Here is a 14590-nt window from a genome sequence, read left to right as displayed (position 1 = left end):
AAAAACACTTCAAAAATATTTTTCCTTTCTAAGGAGGTTGCTTCTTCATCCAAGAAGAGGCAAATGAAATCTCTTCATTCAAGTCCTTTCAGCCTCGTTCCTTTTTAATTCCTTTTGGCTTTGTGACAACTTCCCTTTCCTGCCCTGTTGCTCTTTCAGATCTTACCTCGTCCCCCAGCTAGCTGTCAAAGCTCTGCTTTCTCTCTCTGGCTGCTATTTAACATCTTTGTGCAAACCCCACACCACAGGCTCCACCCAAGTCTTTTTTTTCCCCTTGGACCATGCTTACAGACTCTCATCTTACTAAAATACAATGGAAAAAGACCACTCTTTATTTTGGCTCCCATATTTATGCTACTGTTACAGGTCTGCTGAAAGACAGAAGAGACATATGAGTGTTTGGGTGGTTTGTGCCTTGCACAGTGAAATGCTTCGACACCTCCACCACAAATGCATCTACTAAAAAACGCCCTTTCGGGCTGTGGGCTTGCGGTCAGCAGGTACTGACAGGTGGAGGCAACCGCTCTGCATCAGCCAGCAGGTCCCTGTCCCTCCAGGCACGTCTCCCTGCGCCGTGCCACCACCGGCAGGGTTTCACCCTCCCCAGGACTAGCTCATCCGCCTCCTTCCAGTGGTGTGGAGAGCATCACTGCTTCATTAACACCAGCAGACGCTTGCAGAGATAAAACTATCAAAGAATTTTAAGTACTAATTTGACTCCAGAAGCACATTTACAGCGACTGCTCATGACAGATGCTGGATAACTGCCTGGAAGGTACTAAGTCTTTGACTCAGGCTGAAATACATGACCCAGGGTGCCAGACTCCCTTTGGTACAGCGTCTAACACAGCGTACTGCAGGCCTTCAAGAGAAGGCATACCCACTACTTGGATGTATCTAGGATATTACCCACTAGGATATCTAGGATATCTAGGATATTTACCTACTACTTGGACGTATCTAGGATATTATGGAAAGCTCAAATTGAAAAAGGCCTGCAGAAGCTCTTTATTGGATCATGGCACTGTCATTGTACATGAGGATAATGCATTTCTAGCCTGTTGAATCAGAGTTTTTTAATGATCACATATGGCACCTGGATACGAAAATATTTTGCTGTATTAGTAAAGGTTTTTCTTGTCTGTGAAATCATGTGTTGAAGCATTCTTATGAATCGAATCACTTTGTCCTTAATTTATCTCCCAGCTACTTCTCTGGGAGACTATTTAAAGTGAAAACCAGAAATTTTGATTCAGGTTTGCATTTTTTTTTTCTTCACAGTACTCTGGTGCTAGCCCAAGTACCATACATTTTTCCCTTCAGAACGCCCAATTTATACATTCAAAGCTAATAGTTGTTGTTTCATTCAGTTAAAACAAAAACATGTTAACCCACTGTGACTGGGTTAAGGGAGATGGATTTGCAGACATGAGAAGAAATTTATTATCTTGTTTTTGAAATTCCTATTACTACTATTACAGAAGAAGTAATCTTTCCAATCTCATTACCGTGTTCAAGTATAAGCCAAGTTTAGAGGTGCTGTTAATGTGATGACAAATCTATTTTTAAGTGAGTAAAGGCAACCTAAAAGGATAGCAGAGCATGTCAACGCCACAGCCTTCTTAAATCAGATGTCAGAGCTACTTGTATGACCTTGACTTACCTGAATAGGGAGTCTTTAATGATTACTCAGTTAAACAGCTTCATAGTTTTCATCTGAATAAACCTATGATTGCCACTCTAGGTTAGAAATTCTTAGAAAATACGAGAAAAACAAATGAAAACCAAAATTACCTTTGTTTTGGAAAATGCTCCCATTAGATGCCTTCCAGTTAAATGGACTTATGTCTTGTGAGTGATGGCTACCACACTCACTGACCCTAATGATGCCATCACTTTCAGAATCACTAGTATTTGCAGACATAAATATCACAAAATACGTATTTCAATTATGAAATATTAAGTTTGGCAGACTCACAAGGATACAATAAAAAATCTTGTGACCAAAGTCTCAAAACCCTTGAGCTTCCTTATACTTAATGTCTCAAAGAAATCCTTGATGCCCCACATGAGCGGACACAGCCGCTCCAGAGGTCCGTGCAATCTCCTTTCGTCTAAGGACATTTTGAAGTTGGCAATTTACTTAAATTCTTGGCCATTTACTTAAATTCTTGGTGCAGAGACTCCATCTCCTGATTCATTTATATCACTCCTTTTTGATGCAGGACCATCAGGAGGAATCAGAGCACTTGGAGCATAACAGTTGATGTCCTTGTTATCTCACTGTGCCTTGCTGTGCTTTTATTGCTATGTATTACACTTCTAAGATTGTGATCAGCAGTATTAGAAGGCAATACATAATGTATTCAAAACACAGCAAGCTGAAAGTGGAATCACTTCTGTACACAGTAGTATAAAGCCATTAAAATGCTTTTAATAGTGCTGTGGCTCATTTTTAAAGAAAAAACAAACTTTTTTACTACACACACTGGCTTATAAATTCATGCTTTTCATATGAGAAGAGGACATTCTGTGATCCTTGACTAAAAAGACAGTTCATGGGGGAGTAATGCTTGCCAAGTTAACTAAAGAGGAGCCCGAATTCTCATCAATTCAAACAGGAAACGAGAGAAGAAGAGTGTTTTGTCTTCCTGTATGTCTTCTCAAGATCAACTCTTTAACTCTAAATTTAGAACTGTTTGGAACTAAGCCTGGTTGAAACAATTGAATGATTTACTATTGTTTAAAAATAAATACTATGACTCTGGAGTATACTATGAAAGTACTTCTGTGGTTATTTTATTCCTTAACATACTTTTTTTCTTTTTTTTTTTTTTTTTTTTAGAGGGAGAACAATTCTTCCTCTATCCTCCTGTCACCAAAAGGACAAGAACAATTCATGTTCTATTAGTTAACAGTGGTCAAATGCTTCGTGACTGTCTGGAATGTTTTTGGTTTTCATTATATGGTATTTCAAAAGAGGGGGATTAAAAAAATAGATGGTGTTATTACTGTATGTACATAAACTAATTGCTAAGTAAACGAGGAATATACCACAAGAAAGGCATTACTTGGAAATGGCATCAGTCTTCCTCTGTTTTTGATTAAACATATTCTAGGCCAATTCCCATGGCACGGTTTTCAGTGGAGGAGGAAGGAGATGTATTCTCTGTATTAGTAAAAGCCAAAATATTAGAGGGAATTATTTTGTTGACATGAGGAGCCCTCCATGAGCAATATGGTAGTTATACATTTGGGATGCCTGAACAAAGCTGGGTGGGTGCGGAGGGGTCTCTGGCTTTAGACCTATTGCACAACTGTCACCCAGCCCAAGGAACAGACGTATAGCTGCTCCAGCCTTTGCCTTGAATGCCTTTCCTGCCCGAGGTAACGTCTTCTTTTCCAAGAGGTCTCGCTGTGCTCCACTCCTGTCTGCCTGTGATGAAAGAGCTGGCTGGCAAGCCAAACACGATCATGCTTGGGCTCATGGTTCCTGGAAGGGCTTTTTTGTGGTGACGCATTCTCTTTCCACACTCCAGCTAGCCGTACGGGAGCTCCTCAGCGTTTATGAATCAGCCACGTCTGGTGGAAACGCAAGCACAATGTTACAAGATTTCATTATTTGCCAGCTTGTCACATCACCATAGAAAGAACTAGGTGAAAATAAGTTTGTGGTGAAACTTCTTTATCTGACTGAGGCATATTTTGAGCAGCATCCAGGATTCTTTGGATGCAGTGCACATCCAGCAACATGTGAACACACCAGTCTTCTGTCCCTCAGTTTGCCAAGAGCTGGTCCTCCACTGATTTCAACCCCCCTCCATAAGCCAGAGAAAGGCCACACTAGCGTTCTAGACTTGAGAGAAACGAGGTTGAATGGCATGGCCATTTAAAACACCTCAAACAGAAGAACTTGCTTGCCGTGAGCAAGCAGTGTCCAGCAGCTGACATCAACACATAGTCCATTTCACAACTTCAGACCTCCATTAAGTTCAGAGAGGGTAAACAGTCCTTCCACAGCATTTGAGAAGACAAGGAGCTGAACAACTTCCTTAGCTCGTTATTTCAACTCTGCTGAAGTTAAAGTTGTGAGAATAATGAATTTATTCATTTGGTGGCTGTCTGGTGGCTTTTTTTAAAATGGAAAGAAAATTAACCTACAAATAAACGCTTTATTTTTTAGTGAAATACAAAAAAATGAGCATTGTATATTTTATTTTCTTAACTTTTGGGGGCAGTTCCAAAAATGTCATTTGGGATGAATGCAAAATACGGTTTTATTGTTTTGGCTCTAGGTGGCCCTGCGTGAGCAGGGGGGCTGGACCAGATGACCTCTGGAGGTCCCTTCCAACTTCAACCATCCTGTGATTCTGTGAAATGGTCAAGTGAAAGTCAAAACTTTTCCTAAGTATTTCCTTCCCCCCCTCAAATTAATTTACCTAATTTGATCTTTGGTGTAACATAAGTCACTGAGTATGAGATTCAGATAGAAAACTTTCAAAACCAAAGAAATAACACTTCCTCTCCCATTCCTGAAATGTTGCTGTTCTTTAGTTTCAAGTACTCTCGCCACCTCTAGAAGCTGCACCTGCCTTAAATCAACTACTTCATGGGTGGTGGAGTTTTTTTAGTTGGTTTTGATTTTACTCTTACAGAAGTAAGAAGATATAGTATCAAAGGAAATAGGCGTTGAAGATTTTTATTTTGCATAGTCCCTTTTCTGATTTGAAAAAAATTAAAACCCTGACCAAAGAAAGGAACACTGCCTAAATGTGCTGTGGTGATACCATGAAACAAATGCAACACAAATATATTTTTTCCCCTTCTTGCCACAGGTAAACATTTGTTATGCAGTGTTACATTTCTATTAGAGAAGTTTGTAGAAAATAATTTTTTTTCACTTATTCCCTTACCCAGAGACCCTCTTTTTCCAGCCAATTACATACACCCCTACCTACTGACTTCCCCTTGTTCAAAACTTGCAAAATGAGATAGATTGAGTAGATGGAACAAGTGACATTAATAGCAGAAATTGTCTTTGATGCTTAAGCTTTGTATCTTAAGACCTTGTTTTAAAGAGTTTTAACTTCATTGTGTTACTGGAAATCCTTTTCAGTGAACTCCACTGAACATCAACCTCAGGGCAACAGGGAAACAAGCTTGAACATGAAGCAAGAACTTCCAAAACAATACAGGAAAATACAGCTACAGTATGTCTTTAAAGGGAACTAGCTAGAAGAAGCAGTAAATGCAACAACTTTTTGGCAATATATGAAACTATACTGTAACTCAAACCTGATTTTCAAGGTGGATTGTATTTTTCCTTCCAATACATCATATGCTATAGCCCTATGCAGAGAAAAAAAACCCCCACACTTTTGGACAACATATGTTCTAAAAGTAATTGACCATTTCTATAATCTTCTTGACGCTTTTCTCTTTTTAGCTGCTTGAAGCTATGCCAATCTAAGATCAACCAAAGAGATTTAGAGAGAAAAAAGTTATGGACTGAATTATTTCAAGTAGGATGAAATCTCCACTCAGTGTACAGAACACCCTAGAAGCTTACAGATATTACAAGGTAAATGTCTCCTCATTTGCATTTTTATTGTATTAATTACTATTATTGTTGATGGTTTGAAATCAGAAAAAAAACCCCAGAACACAGAGACTCATAACAAAGTTAAATAAGGAGGATATGTTTCTGTACGGTTCATGATTTTGGCACTGGCATGATAAAATAGTCTATTTGCTTTTATTTTTTAATTACAATGACAAAAATCATCACTCCACTGTTTGATCATTGAATCTTCTTATTTTATACTTGGAAATTCAAAAAATCTTTTGCAACTGTTGTCTACCACCAAAGCCTAATGGAAGTCTGTTTCCTAGGCTGATAGGTTATCCTTAATGTAGGCTATTTTACTCCATGAATCCCATCCTCTGGTAAACTTATTACCTACGAAAAGATATCTACTCTGCAGAAAACCCAAAAGCTGAAAACTTGCTTGTATTGGCAACTTCACTCTTGTTTGACATCTTCCTTCTTAATACACATACAGGAACAAAAAACAGTGAAAAAGCCCCATATTTTAAAGCTGTAATGCCACCTTTGCTTAAAAAATGTGACATCACATGTTGAACTTCAAGCCCTTTAATGTTTCATGTAGATACTTAGTAATTTTGAATGTAAAAAAAAACCCAACCAAAAACCTGATACAGTTAACACTATTAACTCAGCTGCTCCTTTTCCATCCAGGTAAACACTGCTTTTGGGGGTAATAAGCCAGATTTTATACTTCTATCAAAGACTTACACTTTAGTCATACAAAAAGCATTTAGAGTATCAATGAATGACAACAACCAAGAATTTGTTTTCAAGAGGTATGTGACCCCCAACATATCTCACCTCATCAATTTTATGATGAAAGCACCCTAGTAAAATCTGTCTAATACAAAACATAGGACAAGCGGCAGAGCATTCACCATGACCAGGATTGCAGTTTTGAGAAATGCCCCGTAGATATCTCAGCTTCATTGGTAGACATTAGCTGGTGCCGTAGCTACATTTTTTCTACTACGTAAGTTTTGACACGTGGGTAGAAGAGAGGAATAGGTGTCAACTTCCTCTTTTCATTTCTCATTCAACAGATTCCAGTTTAATCCTCAGCTGAAGAACTGAAATCAGTCCACCTTCCTGATACCTGTTTATTCAGACATTACTCTATTTCCAATCTTAAAATATTTTACATCAAAAGCTTTGGTATTTTTAAATATCTTGTTCTTAAAATTGAATTCATGAATTTTCTTTATTTGACTCCCAAGTCAGTGTATTAAAATTTTAAACAAATTAATGCATCAAGTTCAAACCTGTCATCTTTTGCATGTAAATAATCACCAGCTGTATAAATAAAATTTTAAATCATTAAGTACTAGCAGAATCTAGAGAGTCTCCAAACAGACTCCAAACAGACATTTTCACAATCCGTGAATTCAGTATCTCAAAACCAAGGGTCAACAAGAAAACCTGACTGAAGAGTAATGACCACCTATGTACTGATGGCCTGCCCAGAAAAAAAAAATTAAAAGTCTCCCTTTCCTCAATGGCCAGACAGTGAAATTAAAGAACAGACTCAGTCTCTAACAACATTTACTTAAATGATCCACCACCACACTTCCCTTCTTGCATCACCAGGTTTTTGCTGGGGATTACATGAGTCACAGGAGTTTCATGTAAAGATTTTAAAATGAGCTCAAAATGTGCTGTTTGAATTTTGTGTTACTTTATGGCATATTGCAAGAGTCTTGCTCCCCAGTGGCAAATACCTGCAGAGAGAATAGAAGGACTTCGGCTACACTCAGTTATTGGAAATTCCTTTTCAGATCAACTAAGTAGAAGTAGTGCTTTTGATCCAAAGTTCAGTTCACAGCAGGGAAACATTTCTCATAGATCAGTTGAGTTAATGGGCTGACTTATTGCTGCTACGTGGATGATGGCAGACTGGCAGGAGGAAGCAAGTGTCATGGCACAGGACTGCAGTGCTGCTTTAAGAGACAGGCCAGTAAGAAAAATCCTAAATCTGAATATGCCCAAACCATGAATGCATTAATCTGGAACAAACTTTGCTGTTCCTCGATACTGCATTTACACATGTACTCCCAGCTCAGTTTTATTAATACAAAGACAAAATAATTTACCTACTTCTATTTACTTACCTGTGTTTACTTTTTGCAAAACATGTTACTAGAATGGGTAAAAGCTTGACCAAAAACTAAGAATGTTGAGTAATTTTGTCAGCATGCCTCAAAGGAAACTGTTAATCAGTAGAAATGAAAGACATGCCACTTGTGAAGGTTTTAATGTATTAACACAGTCTCGCAGCCCTGCTTCAGTTAAATATTTTTACAAGCACCTTGATTAGATGAGGGTCCTAAATTAAACTTAAAATTTCTTTTTAATTGAGACATTAAAATCAGGTCAGAGAAAGTACTAGATACTACACACAATTTGAAACACTCAGTATTTATGACATTTGTTCACCAAACTTCAGAAGCGCTGAACAGCTGAGTATCTTTTCTTTTTGTATCCTAAATAAAAAATTGAGCTAATGCTTAACTTCTGAAGAAATGTGGACTTAAAGAAAGATGCCATTGAAAAGCTCAAAGTCTTTCTAAGGCTCAGTCTTAATATTTGCTAAGCTGTTCAGTTACATTCTCACAAAGCTGCTGAAAGAAAAAAGGCCTGGTCCTTCAGGGTGAGACAACTTAAGTTTAGGCTCTGACGGAAGCCTGACACACTGCATGCCTGAGCTGCTGTTTTCTTAATGTAATTTACAACAGTAGCAGCATTCAAAGCACAACCATCTCCTTTGCACAGCTTACGCTTGTGCAGAACAGAAAATTAAGAGGAGGATGATTGTAAAGCACTTTTCTTCTTCTCCAACCAAGGGGTTTTAGTCTCAAGGATTCTCTAAACTAGACTAATTACTGACTAAAGTTGAAATAAACTCTGACTCCTACAACTATCTCTTTTTATACAATATTGGGAAGAAGAGCAGTTTATAGCTTAGCAGCCAGCATAAAGCTAGAACAGGCACAATTTTCTCTACAACCTTTAGTGATAAAGCAAGTACATGTACAAGTACATACTCTTCAGGCTTACTAAGTTATTTCTTGGATTAAAGTCCAATTCAGGCTTATTTGGTTTCCCAAAATAGTCTTCTCTCTTCCACTTGCCTTCTTTATTACCAGAGTCCACAATATGAACAATATGCTGGAGACAAGAAGGAACAAGTAAAATAAAAAATAGATCTCAAGTTGGTTAGTTGTTTAAGCTGAAGCAGACTTGACTTTTCAAGGTATCTGGAATATACTCTTATAAACTAAGTAAATCATTGCAGTAGAGACAGCACCTGCACAGCTCCTTACAGTTTCACATACTAGAAGTAAGATAGCCCTGCATTTTTTACTTCAGGTTACATACTAGTTTGGGGATTTCCCTCAGAGACTTCAGTGGCTTGTGTCCTAAATTACATATGCAGTAAGAGATGCTTGGCTCTCAACTGCCCCAACAACTCATTCTTACTGGCACTGAAACAAATGCAGCAAATCAGGTAAAACCAAACCATAAGCCAAAGCTGGTATAACAGCCCTACTTACTGCTGAAATTTTCTGTTGTCACACTTTGGAACATTCCTGCACAAGACTAGAAAAAAATACTATGATACATTGAAAGAAATTCTTACAACTGAGCTTGGTAAAATTTTACAATATTCCTGGTTTCAAGGATAATTATGAAGCTTGACATACATTCATGCGTGGTGTTTTTTTGAAGGGGAGATGGAACGGAGGAGTGGGAGAGAGAAAGGAAACCTAGACTCTTCCACTGGGACAGCAGAAGAGTCTTCACTATCCCTGTGAAAAGCTGTCTAAATTCTGAAGCTGAGATTGTAGTAGCTAGCAGGAGTTCACACAAGGAAGAGCTCGATATGTGAATTATATACCAATTCACAAAGCACTGGCCAAGATCCAGAGCTGCAACAGTGCCAGTTGCTTTCAACCATTTCTTATAGTATCATACTGTTAGTGGTTAACAGTAGGTCACAGAAGGGTGGGTTCTTGTCAAATGCTATTTTAACAGTGTTTTGCAGTAAAAAGGGCTAATGAGCCATGGAAGTGAGACAGATTTGGGAGTAGTGAGTAATGCTATGTGAGTATGGTCCAAAGTTACACCAGCAAAACTTACCTGCCCTGCATGAGTGAAAAAGCATATTTAAAATGGCCTTTGTTGGATAAGATCCAGAGTTACCTGTGCAGTCAAAAAAAGATATAGCACTCAGCTTGAGCACTATATGAACAAAATGAACAAAAACTCTACCACATGGCAAAAGCCTGGGGTAAGAACAAGATGCCAAACCAAGTTCTTTACAAACACCCTGGACGCTTGCTAACGTTCAAAAATTTGGTATGTTTTAACCGAGCAGTTCTTTTGAATCATGTCAAAGACATGATTAAAAGCTTGCCAGGGCCCATTGCAGCATTCTTTCACTTTCCACTAGCAGTTTTTTGAAGCACATGACATAGTGGTTTACAAGAGAAAAATGTCAATGCACAAAATTTAGAATTAAGCTAGGCAGAAAGAAAGCACAAAGTTCTGTGTTAAAAAAACAGCCCATAACTAGTCCAAACTGTATCCAGTTGGTTCTATGCCTATGTAATTATCTCTGCAAGATTAAGCTATCTAGTGGGTAAGAAATAAAATACAATTGCCCCGGAAGAAGTAATTTAACACCAGCAGCCAATCAAATTTTGTTAAAAACGGACTTGTGAAGATCTTGATAGACAACAAAATAAAGGTTTAGTTAGGTGTGCCTGACATCATAAGAATATTTTTTGATGTTTAAAGAAACGATTGAAATGAGTGTTCCGGACAGTGTCTGGTCATTAAGTTGTGAAAATGACAAAGCAATTAGGGTCATATAATCAAAGTTTAATGAGAAGTCTGAATTAACACTTAATTATCGGTGCACTATCTGAAATGAATTTTAAAATATACTTTTTGGTGCTTCTTCCACATCAACTGAAATATGTTCCACCACTTGTGTCCTGCTCTGGAAAGACTTAACTCCTGACAAGAAGGAACAGTTGTTTTTCTACTCCTCTCCTCTCCCTTTCATAATTTTTTTTGGATGAAGAACCTCTACGTCCTCCCAACATAAATGGAAGCAAACTAGGTTTAAACATTTAAAAAGATATAAAGGTTTATTAAATGAATCCAGATTTGACAGATATTACATAAATTAAACAGCAATAAAATTTTACTAGGGTTTATGTACAAATCACAGTGATTTTCATTGTGCAATGAGGGCTGACTTTGTAACTTTGAACAGTACTTATACATGTGAGCTACAACAAAGCAACCAGCAACATACAGCATTAGTCCAAGTTAACCTCGCACATCTAGCAGTTCAAACCAATTATGCAGTACACAAATGCCTGCTACCACTATCGCTACTTACTACACAACAGAGTATTTATAAAGCAGTCAAGGTTTGCCATAGAAAAGTGCAAAACATGGGAAGTCTGTACACAGTACAGTACAAAAAGGAATCATGCTACAGTCATTGAAAGCTGAAAAATAATTCTATAGCATAGGAAGCACTGCATCACAACTCTTCTGAATGGCAAGCAGATGGGCTGAGGAACAGCCATATCTTAATTGCTTTCAAAACTGCAAAATCCCTGTTCATCCATTTAAACATAGTTTAGTACCTATATTTTGATCAATTAACAATGACTTTCTACAGTGGAAGATCACATTAGTTAAAGCTCAGTAGCACACATATTCATTGATCAAGCTAATTTACAGGAAAATCTACAGCATGTTCTCCATTGAAATCATGAAGCATTTATATCATTTGGTTACAAGGCAATTGAGTTTACAATGCACGTTTATCACTTAAAACCTCAAATTGGGCAATTAAAAATATATATATAAAAAACTAAAAAATAAAGGTTGTTTTTTAATGTCTAACATTCTTGTTCACCGAAGCAGAATACCAAAGGCCTATGGGCTCTTGCAAGAAAACAGTCCTTATGCAACAGTCTATACTCAAAAACACATTAACAGAAGCAACCATAATAAAATGAACTTTAGAGAATACCATACTTGAACAGAAAATAAAAAAGTGTTCTTGACTGCTTAAAAACGCATAAATCCAGAGTCCTTAGTGCAGTGTGCATCTGGGGACTTCTGCGTGAGCACTCAGACAAAACTATATTAGTGGGCCATGAAGTCCCAGCAAAGACTTAAAATAAAACAGACTTGCTTGTGCAAATAAATAAAATGGGCAGGTCATAACAGCTCATTAAGTCCAAGACTGTAGAGAAAATAACTGATCACTTAAAATAATGCTTAAAAAATGTTTTGGGGTTTTCTTTTTTTAGTTAAGGATTTTAATTAAAAAAATTTGAAAGTAGTTTTGTTGAAAGCTAGAAAGCATGTTGATGAGGTCAGTAGTTAGGCATATGTACACAGGGCTCTGGAAACAATGTAAAGTCAATGGATTAGCATTACTAATAAGATTGTATTCATTTATTTAGTCTCTATCATAATGAGTGTCAGTGCATCCACTGCCAGCAATGGATAAGATTAATAAAAATCCACTATCTCCTGTTGTTCAAGCATTCAAAACTTCTAACCACCAATGTGGCACATTAGACAAATGCAACTTCATTTCCTCACCTTTGAACACTTAAACACAGTGCAGTTTTAAATTTGAAAAAAAAAAAAAATTATATTTAGCACACTTGCTTGTTGCAGTATGTACATTTTTAAATAAGAAACTGGTTTTATAGTACTCAGATTCCAAAAAGTACTGTAAGCTTACACATTAAAAAGACCCCTGGACTGTGCTTGCTCCCCTTAGACAAAGTAAGCTGTGTTTTATGTGCTTCAGTTTTTCTGATTGATTTGGAATAACTAATTCCATAGATACAAATACAGTGGACCAGATTCATTCTTTCAAGAGAATAAGGTATTTTTACCAGGTTAAAATTATCATTTTTTATGGATTTACCTGTGTGTCATTATACATTCCTACACAGTATTACTGAGTGGCAGCTGGGGCCATCAACTTATGGCACTGGCGTAACATCAATAAGACTTTGTGATATTCCAGAATTACTACTTTGAAGTATCCTCCTGATTTTGTTACACATTGTGCATTTTTGCAAAAAAAGTTATGCAATCTCTTAAAGTTAGACTCGCTTTATGAAGAAATAGACCTAATACCCTAGAAATTGCAAGTTCTCAGCAGCACTTCTGTACTGTTTCGTGCTTAACAAAAGAAAACAGATGTCACTTTTCCACATGGAGACTCCAGCTGCAGATCTGTCATAAAATTATAAACATGGTAATTTCATTAGTGATTACTAGAATATCTACTTCATAAGCATTCAGGATTTAGTTCAGAAAAATGAATCTTTGGCCTACGTTTCTTATGGCATTTCAGATCAAAGATGTGGAGAGCAGTTTGTGGGAGAAACTGCCTGCATGATCTACTTAAACAGTTTTATGTATAGTCATCAGTCATAGTAGTGGAACTCCAGTGAGCTGATGTGCTTTAAAAAAAAATATTTTTGGTCTAAATATCATAATTTCACTAAAAGTTATCTAAAAGCACAACATCTGAAAGAATGTATTTACTTTTTGAAATTGAAGCACTTCAAAAATTAATTCCTCTATATTAACACAAGTATCACAATATGGAACATGAAAAAACCCTAAAAAAAGATCCTGACTTGTATACAATCCACCTTCATGTTTACGTGTATTCATATACATAGATACGTACATATGCACATACTGATATTTGGTGCTACTTAAAATGAAGCAGTATTGCAAATACTTCCTAAATACAGTGTACTCAAGCTGCTAGAAAGATGTTCGTACAGGACAAAAAAAGAGACTCCTTACATCTAAGGCTTGAACTCTGTACATATGGAATTCCTGGCAGCAAAGACTTCAGGACATTTCCAAAAGCAGGAGCAGAAAAATCAGGCTTTAATATAAATCCAGTCTTCCCTCTGATATTCTGAAGTGCCAAGCATTTAAGAACAACTATTTCAATAATGAAAAAAGTCTGTTATGGCTAATGCTTTACATTTGGAGAAGACAACAAGCTTGAGAGAGAACAACTCCTGGAAGAGCCAGTTAGAGCCCTTTTATCAGTATGCACTGAATTGCATGTTTACAGAGAGTCTTCATGTGAGGAATCTCATTTCAGACAGTGTATAATCACTCAATATCCTACTTTGTAAAGAGACATCACTGTAACAGAACTTCATAAATTAGCCATTAAGATGCATCTTGATCAACAATAAAACATGCCCCTGTCTTTCTGCTTTCAAGTACTATGGTTGCAAGTGTGAGGCATTGGAAATTTTAGGTACAAATCTTTTTTAAAACTTAATTATTTGCATTTTTTACAAAGAATTATAAAATGTATATAAGATGATGAAAAACTCATTTATCCTTTTAAGATTTTTATTCCTAGATAACTTCTTGAAAAACATTATTTGAAAAATAAAAATCATAGACTCTGCAAAGTACAAAAATTTACATCTTTGCACAGTTCCTGTGCTTTAGTTGTATTGTATTCATTATATACATATATACTAATTTGTGCTTTTAATTACACAAGTTTAGTATAAACTTATAAAATTAAGTCTATGAGTTAACTATGCAAAAAGGATCTGGGAATAGCAGGAAACTTAACTAAACCATAAGTTAAAACAAAAAATCCTAAAATATACCATTTTAGCGAGTCTACTTCAGAGTAGACTATCAATATTACAATTTACTGATGTCAAATGTTTACAGCAAAAAGTTATTCTTGCCTGCCTCCAATTCTTTAGATATTTACTATATACTAATACACATATCTGAAGGCAGTATCATTCTTATCCACAAAGAAAGTCTTCATTTATGTATGAACTCCATTTTTCTTCAGACTTGCTCTTAGCACTTCAATTTCCTTCCAGTTTCTAAGACAAAAAATAATAAGAAAGGAACACAAAATACAATGTG

General features: G+C 36.6%; 1 protein-coding gene across 1 annotated transcript in view; it reads right to left on the bottom strand.

The window, feature by feature from the left end:
• Positions 1-10765: 10765 nt before the first annotated feature.
• The window catches only part of PRKX (protein kinase cAMP-dependent X-linked catalytic subunit), a 60984-nt gene continuing 57159 nt past the window's right edge, over positions 10766-14590 (bottom strand). Inside the window, exon 9 of the mRNA XM_072849537.1 lies at positions 10766-14547. The gene's annotated coding sequence lies outside the window, so the exon portion shown is untranslated. The remainder of the gene's footprint in view (positions 14548-14590) is intronic.

The sequence above is a fragment of the Ciconia boyciana genome, chromosome 1, assembly GCF_034638445.1.
Source record: "Ciconia boyciana chromosome 1, ASM3463844v1, whole genome shotgun sequence".
NCBI lineage: Eukaryota > Metazoa > Chordata > Aves > Ciconiiformes > Ciconiidae > Ciconia > Ciconia boyciana.
The sequence above is the reverse complement of the archived record's forward strand: the minus strand, read 5'-3'. Positions and strand labels throughout refer to the sequence as shown.